Source organism: Procambarus clarkii, chromosome 71 (assembly GCF_040958095.1).
Source record: "Procambarus clarkii isolate CNS0578487 chromosome 71, FALCON_Pclarkii_2.0, whole genome shotgun sequence".
NCBI classification, from domain to species: domain Eukaryota; kingdom Metazoa; phylum Arthropoda; class Malacostraca; order Decapoda; family Cambaridae; genus Procambarus; species Procambarus clarkii.
Window position 1 is genome coordinate 21926607 of NC_091220.1, and position 10194 is coordinate 21936800.

Sequence of the window (10194 nt, forward strand, 5' to 3'; positions counted from 1 at the left end):
TTAAAGACAGGATTTCCCGTTTAAATTATTATATTAATAATATTGAACCACTCCAAAATTATGATTTACTTAATATTTTTACTAACGAGGAAGAACGAAATTTATTTAATCAAATATTAGAAAAATTTAAAACTAATATTATCGATGAAACAGTATATGAACACGAACGTCAAATAATGCCCTATGTAAATAAAAATGATCATTTAAAACGCCAATTAGACGAACCTAATTATGTTGCTAAATTGTTAATAGACGCGGTGGCATCAATAGTTTTAGTTCAAGAAATTATAACCAAACGAATTGTTGACCTGGAAAAAGATCATAAAGGAACGAATGAGGAAGTTATAAAAGTTTATGCATTCGTTACTATTCTATATACATTATTCCAGAAGGAAATAAGGCAAGATTTGAAAGCAAATAATGTACAACGCTTTTATTACATTATCTTGAACGTGATTCATAAGTCTCCTTCTGATAATATTCATGAAATACTGGCTTTACAACAACAAAATGATTTACATGTTAAGACCTTACAAGAAGAAAATGAAACAATAACTTCTAACCTGTTGACCATTCAACAGACAAATGCTAGTCTCCAGGATTCCAACAAACAAATGCTTTCAGAATTAAGTGAGACAAGAATGCATTTGTCGATGATTAACCATGATGAGACTTCGGTGGACCCCATAGAATATGAAGAAACTCAAATGAATAAATTCACATTAATCATCCAAGCTGTCACTACTCAGCTCGATGCTTACTTGGCCGGGACATGCAACAATAAGTATTTAAGATCAGCATTCGAAAAACTCTCAACGAGAAAAATGTTTTGCAAGAATGAAATGGCGAAATCTGAAATGATGCAATTATTTATTTCACTTTCAAATCATATCTTCAAATTTATATTCTGCGCCCAGTTCTATAAGAATCTTGTCACGGTAATAAACGATAATATTCTTCGGCGTTCCATTCAATTAAACCTTTTTTTTTCAAGAGAAATATATAACCACCAAGATATGCTATCTGAAATATTGAACATACCCATGATAAATGAAGCTATAGAAATAGCACCCGTTTTCTCAATTCTATACAATATTATTTATTTATTTATTTATTTATGCATATACAAGAATGTACATAAGGAATGTGAGGATACAATTATGGTAATTACAGTCTTGTAAAGCCACTAGCACGCGCAGCGTTTCGGGCAGGTCCTTAATCTAAGAAAATTTTAAGGAGGTAAATACTTGCAAAATTTATAGACAAAAAAATGATAACAGATTACATGGAATGAAAAAAAAAAAAAAAAAAAAAAAGATGAGAGAAAATTATAGGTACAGTATATTAAAGCACATAGGTAGCTATGATTGATTGCAATGACAGCTTAAAATGGTAGTTGACAACAAATTGGTAGGCACAATACAGCAGAAACAATATAAGATTGATTGCAATGACAGCTTGAATGGTAGTTGACAAAAATTGGTAGTCACAATACAGCATATGGCTAGCACATAAAAGAAGACAGCAATGAACACAATGATAAGGTTGTTTGATATTACATAAAAATTAGGAGATTGGGTACCACTAGGTACAGAGCAAATTTAAAGCTCAGTGTAGGAAACTAAATAGATGAAGTTAGGTACTTTTTGGTTTTGCTTTTAAATAAGGCAAAAGTTTTACAGTTTTTCAATTCACTAGGGAGTGAGTTCCATAGACTAGGTCCCTTAATTTGCATAGAGTGTTTACACAGATTAAGTTTGACCCTGGGGATATCAAAGAGATATTTATTTCTGGTGTGGTGATAATGGGTCCTATTACATCTGTCCAGGGAGAGTTTCAGAGCATGGTTTGCATTTAAGAACAGGGTTTTGTAAATGTAGTTGACACAAGAGAATGTGTGGAGGGAGTTAATATTTAGCAAGTTTAGAGATTTAAACAAGGGAGCTGAGTGTTGTCTGAAAGCAGAGTTAGTTATTATTCTGATAGCAGATTTTTGCTGTGTGATGATGGGCTTAAGGTGGTTTGCAGTGGTAGACCCCCATGCACAGATACCATAATTAAGATAGGGGTAGATTAGTGCATAATATAGTGAGAGGAGAGCAGAGTTAGGAACATAATATCTGATTTTGGAGAGTATACCAACTGTCTTAGAGACTTTCTTAGTTATGTGTTGAATGTGGGTGCTGAAGTTGAGTCTCTTGTCTAGGAATAGGCCAAGAAACTTGCCATCATTTTTATTACTGATGTTAATGTTGTCTATCTGTAGCTGAATTGCATTTGATGATTTGCTTCCAAACAAGATGTAGTAAGTCTTTTCGATGTTTAATGTTAGTTTGTTCGTTGACATCCATAAGTGGACTTTTTTTAATTCATTATTCACAACATTATTTAGTGTATGTGGGTTGAGGTTTGAGTAGATAAGGGTAGTATCGTCAGCAAACAATATAGGTTTGAGAATATTAGAGACATTAGGCAGATCGTTTATATATATAAGAAATAGAAGAGGTCCTAAGATGCTGCCCTGTGGCACTCCAACGGTAATTGGTAGAGTGGAAGAAGTTGTATCATTGATGGTTACATATTGGTGTCTGTCACTAAGATAGGATCGGATGTAGTCAAGGGCAAGGCCTCGGATTCCATAATGCTGGAGTTTAAATAAGAGGTAGTTGTGATTAACAGTATCAAAGGCTTTTCTTAGGTCAATGAAGAGTCCAATCGGAAACTCATTTTTGTCAAGGGCTGAGTAGATAATGTCAAGGAGACTAATGATTGCATCATTGGTACTCTTTTGGGACCGGAAGCCAAACTGGCAGGGGCTGAGTATGTCGAATTTTACGAGGTAGGAATAGAGCTGTTTGTAAATAATTTTTTCAAATATTTTTGATAGAATGGGTAGATTTGATATTGGTCTATAATTGTTTATGTCCGCCGGATTGCCTCCTTTATGGACTGGCGTTACTCTTGTTTTTTTGAGGATATCAGGGAAGGTGTGATACTCTATAGATTTGTTGAACAGTAGTGCTATGGGTGGGGCAAGGTGGTAATGGGTGGGGCAATTAGTAAATTAACCCTGATAAATGGTACGTATTCTATAAGCAACAATGAGGATAATAATCAAATAGTGTCTATCGATAACGAAAAGAAGAATTTAAAATCGATTGCGTTATTACACGAGGCTAATATGGAAGCAGAAAAATCTTGGTTCCTTAAAAACCTAAAAGTTAAGTACGAAAGTGTATTGGGTGATGACAGCATTTTAAAAGCAATCACCTCTCAGAAAGTTTCTTCGCCTGAAACTGTTGAGAAAACAACCACACAAAAAAGAGATAAAACGAACTTAAAAGACGCAAAACAAAGGGCAAAAGATAAGACTAAAGGCAGGCGACAAGTCGAGGCATTATTAGAGAAAAAGAATCTAAAGGATAGACATATAAACACTATAAGGGGAGGAATAGTTGAAAATAAATAAGAGGATGTCGATGGTAAGCAGTCAACTCATTAGAGAAAGGAATTTTGTAAATACCTCCCCCCCCTCAAAAAAAATAAAAATAAGAGACATCAGAGATTGGAAAAGGGGTTCAAGTTCATAGTAAGTGTGAGTTTGTAAAGATTTGCCACCATTCTCCAGCGTGTAATAAGCCAAATCAACTTGATGAGGATCTTTGGTGTAATGGCCAATTTTCACACAGGCATTACTAACCTTGTAATTAACCGAGATTTCAAATGACAAGGTATATTTTAATTGTTTTGGATTTCATCTAGCTCAGGTGTCTGATACTTTTGAGAAAAAATAATATCACATATTATATTTGTATGAGGAATAAGCTTACATTCTAATTCCATCTGAGGAAACAGCGTGAGTTCTTTCTGAAGAGAGCTTCTCGTACCACTTTTTTTTCTTTGGAAGAGCAGCGAAGAGTGTGTGGCTGGCTGTCAGTGGATGGCCGGCGGCCACGAATAGTTATATATGGCTCAGCTGACACAGTGCTTAGTCAGAACTGGGACTTTACGTGGTATTAGTCTAAGGAAGATCAGCAGGCAATTCCCAAAAAACAACGAAAACATTGTTGATAGTTTCAAGCTTTATTTTATGTCATATCCTATATGAAAATGGCAATTGTATAAAATGATGATTATTCAGTTATCACAAAAATATATTTATTATGAAAATGAACATGAGCTTCTGATCAATCACATCCATCGTAAAGGTGAGCTTATATATGTCGATTACTTTAATGAAGTTATAGCCAGTGTAGTTTTGAAGATGGTATGGCGGCATTCAACTAAGCGACTCTCTAATTATTGAGTCACAACTGCAATATACAACAATGCTGAGTTGGGGGATGAGGGGGGGGGAGCTAGAAGGGCAAAAGATAAGCGAGTGATGGTAGGTGGCGACGGAAACACTGCAGTTAGTCTTATTCAACTCCTGCTAAGAGGTCCACACCTTCGGGCCAGGCTCCGCATCATATCGAAAGGTTATTATAGATGGCTCTCTCAGCTACAGAGATATTTAATATACTAATGTATGTGTGTATGTGTCTTATTCTTTTTCAAATATTTTTTTTTCTTTCTTTCACGGTAGTAACCTGTCCATCAACTGCTCAACCACCACCCAACCAACCTGTCCATCAACTGGTCTACAACCACCCAACCAACCTGTCCATCAACTGGTCAACAGCCACCCAACCAACCTGTCCATCAACTGGTCAACAACCACCCAACCAACCTGTCCATCAACTGGTCAACAGCAACCCAACCAACCTATCCATCAACTGGTCTACAACCACCCTTTTTCTGTTGGAAGTTTCTTTCTAGGGAAGTGGATAACAATTGATCATATAAAATAAGAGAGCGCACAGTGTTTTTCATAATGGTTGCACCATATGAATTTGACATGAAATTACTAATAAGGTCTTTAGTATGTGTCGGAGGCAGTGGCTATAACAGAACAACTGATGGTTCGGTTTGTTTAGACTTAGGCAGAACATCCACTTTCGCTGCTAGAGTTACAGTGGGCCCATTGCCTCCGGAATTAGCAGGACCCAGAACACAACAGCAATTATCTAAAAGAAGCAACATTGGAGTAAATTCAACTGGAGCGGCAACTCCATCATCTTCCACAGTAGGTCAGACTGTTGTTGCAACAACTTCCCATGAACTCAGTGCAGAAAATGCCAGTAGAAGTGTAAGACCCGCCAGACTCAGAACACATGGACCTATCAGTATTTCCCAAGGAAGCGACATTGGAGTAAATTCAACTGGAGCAATAGGTCAAGAAAATGCTGGAAGTAGTACCAGACCCGCCAGACCCAGAACCTATGGACGTACCAGAATTTCCCAAGGAAACGAGATTGGAGTAAAGACTCTTTCAACTTCCCGAAAGCGTCCTTGTCCCCAAGACCCCAGTGAAGAAAATCAACCCATAACAACAATGAAGGAAATTCTTCTTGCAAGTAAAGGGTCCCGTATTTTAATCTTGACCCACCAACAGGTTCATCAATTACTTGCCAATACGTTGACCCCAGAACAACTTGTGCTGGATATGAATAATCTGATCCAAGAAAACAATGTTCTTCAACATAAAGTGTCACTTTATCAGGAAATCTTTAGAAACAAGGAGAAATTAATTTCTATTATTAAGAAAATGGGAATAAAGGTTGCATAAATAATTATATGATTATTTAAGATGATTTTTTTTGAATTCATAACATGATAAACTCTGTCAATGTTTCTGAGGTCAATAGCATATGTTATCACAGAATACTTTATGCTGTGTCATATATATTACTTTGTAATGTGAATGTGGATTTGTGTGTATGGTTCTAGTTGAACCAAGTTTCATTAATAGTATATAACAAAAATATTAATATGCAGTATATATCTGGGCAAACTATTCCAGATTTAATCGATATAACCAATAAATTTTTTTATATTTTTCCCCCATCATCATATTCCTCACCTTTTAATCAAGATATGAAAAATATTATGGCTTGTGTGTGTATTTTAGTTCAAAAATTATTTAGTGAAGCTAATGTAAATCAAGCAAATATGTATGTAATAGATAATAATGATAATAATAATAATAATACTAATAATAATAATTATAAACCTCTGCCAATAAATATATTTAATATAAATTCATATGTGGAGGTAGGTTTACTAAGAAAAAATAAAGAATCAACCAAATTAAAAAAAACATTTTTTGACTACTAGTGATGAAATAAAAGCTATTTTAACTATTCAGTAAAAAAAAAAGAAAATATTTCTTTTATGTTGATATATAGAAGAAAAGCCACAAGGATTAATCAGTATAAAAGATGCTGTGTATAGACAATGATTTAAAATACGAGCAAGAGCGATTAGAAACATTTATTAATTGGCCTGTAAGTAACCCAAAGCCCAAAGAGTTGGTAACTAATGGCTTCTTCTATCTGAAAAAAGGAATAGAATGCGCTTGTGCATTTTGTTATGTCTATGTAAATTCTTGGGATGATATTTTAAATGATGACGATTATTTCAATGAAGATATAATACTCATTTTAAATAACAACAATATTAAACTTAGTGAATTTCATAGGAGAATAAGCCCTGAATGTCCATTTTTGAAGGGCGAACCAGTAGGTAATATTCCTACTGAATTTTCATCTTATCTCATAGAACCCAAGTATATTAAGTATAATAAAGATTTGGAATTTGAATTAGATAAAAAAAAACAATTACCCAAGGGGATACTCTTGCATAAAACTCCACATTATGAAAAATATAGTGAGGTTAGAGTTCGCTTGTCTAGTTTCAAAGACTCGTGGCCACTTTCAATAAAACATCCCAGCCCAAAAGAGTTAGCCCAAGCTGGGTTTTTTTTATAAAAAACCACCTAGTGGAGATGAAGTAATCTGTTTCTATTGCAATATGCATTTTCGAAATTGGAAAGAAGGTCATGATCCATGGATAGAACATGGGCGTTGGTCAACACAATGTTATTATATATTGATCATGAAAGGGCCTGATTTTATTAAAAATATACGTTCATCTACAATCACTAAATATCCCCCCAAAATATTTTCTAATGATATAATTATGCAAATGATGAACAAATTAGATATTTTAGTAACTTTATCTAAAAGTTACAAACGCGATATTGTTAAAAGAGTATTTAAAGAGGTAGTAATACTCTATGGACGATCATTTAAATCATATGATCAAGCTATAGCTATTATAACAAGATATTTATATATTAACCAAAGAAAATTTAAAAGGGTTAAAATCATAGAAGAAAATAATCAAAACGAAAAAGATGAAGTTGAAAATATATGTTTAACCTCAATGAATAATGACACAGTAACATTAACCAGGACTTATAATGAGCCTAATACAACTACTTATTGTATATCTGATAACAAATGTGATCAGATATTGAGCTTTACTATAAAGAATTTAGGACGTCAACAACCCACAGTTTCATCCGATTGTCAACATGATAAGAATTTAATGAATACACGCTGTAATATCTGCCAAGATAAAGAACGTTGTGTTCTCATTTTACCCTGCTAACATTTTTGTGTCTGTGAATTGTGTCTTTTACAACTTAGTAACTGTCCAATATGTCGCAATTTAATTAGTCACGTAACTAAAGTATATTTTTCTTAATCTGAAATAATTTAGAGTAAAGGAGTTATTAAAAATGAAATAAAAAATATATATCTCTTTGATTTATAAAACAACAAATGAAATATATTTTTTGGTTTAACTAACTAATCTTTTATAACTTTCGTTTTACTTAAAAAAAAAGTCGCCTCATGCTGTAATGATGGTATTGTGGTAATTGATAATTCTCCAATCTGAACTATTCATTAAATTCATGGTGACGTCCACCTAAACTAAAGTTCCCGTTCTAAATAATAAGGTTGCGACATAGCTAGCTGGTTGCCCAGAGCAGATGCAGCACTGTGTCAGCTGAACAAGAGAATATGAAATTTATGAACAATGGCTGGCTTGTGCCAAACACAGCCAAAAATATGGATCCATTTATTTAGAAATGATTATAAAGCATTTTTTTTCTTGGAATAATAGCGAATGTATTATTTATTTTTTTTGGACCTGAAATCTTCAACTGTTTATGAAAATATTTCAAACTGGGGAAAAGGATAAAATTTTGGGGATACTGAAACCGAATGTTGGAATGTAGCTACTTTGTATAAAGAGATGGATACCTTCATAACAAAAATACATTTCAGTTTTTATAATTTGATTTATTAAATACAATTTTGTACAAATTTATTATAAATTTTTTTAGCTATCAGATATTCACGGAAGCTACATGTGACTGATTGGCAAGTAATCGGCCCAGTATTATAGACACCATTTAGCAATCCTTGTTCAGTTGTCACAGTCCCAATAATCACATCCTCATGAGAACGTTTAATTAGAAGCTGTGGTCCAGCAAGATGATTATCATGTAATATTACTGGATGACCAAACATGTAATCACCTTTTTCATTATGAGATAAAACAATCATTCTGATGAGAGCGTCATATGTGTGCACTGGATCTCTCAAGTAAGACAAACAGGCGTTTACATAAGTATTTTGGGTTAAAGGAACCGTGGATACTTTTTCCCAATACCTATCTAAATTGAAGAGGTTATAAATCATTTTATCTCCTTTACCATGGACATTAATAAGCATGTCCACTATTTTCTTCACTTTGTCTGTAATTATTTCTCTGAAGAATTTCTCATTATGGATACATTTTTTCTTGACAATTTTTTTTTTTTTTTTTTTTTTTTTGATGATGATACCATGACTATTATGATTGCCTTGGAACTTCCTGCCTCCTCTTATGCAAAAGTATAATTAACATAAATCTATATCAGATTCCTTAAATATATATATGTGTGGTGAAAATAAAATTTGATTATCTTCTTTTAGCAACTGATGTGATAAAAATCTTTTCATCAATAACATTATAATATAGTTTGTATATTATTTTAAATATTGAATTATATCCTAGTTAGTAGATGAATAATTGGTGTTCAGGGAGAAAAGTAATCTGTAATCCCCAACTCATTATGATATATTTCAAATTGGGGAAAAGGATATAATTTATGGTTTTATCTTATAAGATAAAGGTATATTATCATCTCAGAGGATAAGTTATAGTTTGCACTCTGTAATTGTATAATTTTTGTAGTGATGCGGAAATAGACTGTATAAAGAGATTGATATACTCACACTCACTGAAGGTCCTGAAAATCTAAGAGCTGTGGAAGATTTAAAATCAGTAGTTATCAAGAGTAATAATATACACGATTTTTAGGATCTGGACCAGTGAACATGGATGGTAGTGTGAAGTAAGTGTGACCGAAGTTTATTAGGGGGTACTTCTTTCTTAATGTTGATGATGTACTCTGGGTCACCTTATCTAAAAAAAATAATAAACATTATGGCTGATAAGACAAGCTGAATAAGTCAACCTAAGCTTAGTTTAATATAAAACTCGACCAAAAAGATAGTGGAAAGTGTTCTTCACAACCGGACGCCCTGGAGTCTGGCTGAGGTAACCTCGCTGTATATAAGATGGCGCGTGTCGCCGTCGTCGCCACCACAGTGTTCAAAACCACTGCAGTCTAACCAACATCCTACAAGAAAACTCATTCTCCTACAGCTACAGCACCCACTATTTGAGAGAATTAATTATCTGCAGTAGAATAATAAGAATATACTGCTCATACACGTTTGACAGGGCCGGCGCCTGCTACTCTGACGGCATCTCGTGCTGGGTTTTGTATGTGTACAGAAGAGCATAGAAGGGGAAGTATTCAAGATAATAGTCTTGTGTCTACTAGTTTCCACGAGAGTTGAGGCTGACACAATGGTCGGTCTCGAGAAGATCAAGGTCAAGGGGGACACTGCCGATTACATCCAGATCTCTGCTAATAATAACCTCATTGTTGGACATCAGAACCAACAATCAGCTGCAGGTAAGATCAGTCATCCATATATACACACATACTCCAATTGAAAGTTTATTTAAAGTCAATAGTTATGACCAGATTCTTAGACACATTAAGTAAGATAACACAAATCAAGTGGTAATTTCTATATAAGAGACACAAAATATTAACCTTACTTACGCCTTATTATCTGTTTTACAGGACTGTTTCTATCAGCAACGTATGATTCTGTCTCTCTG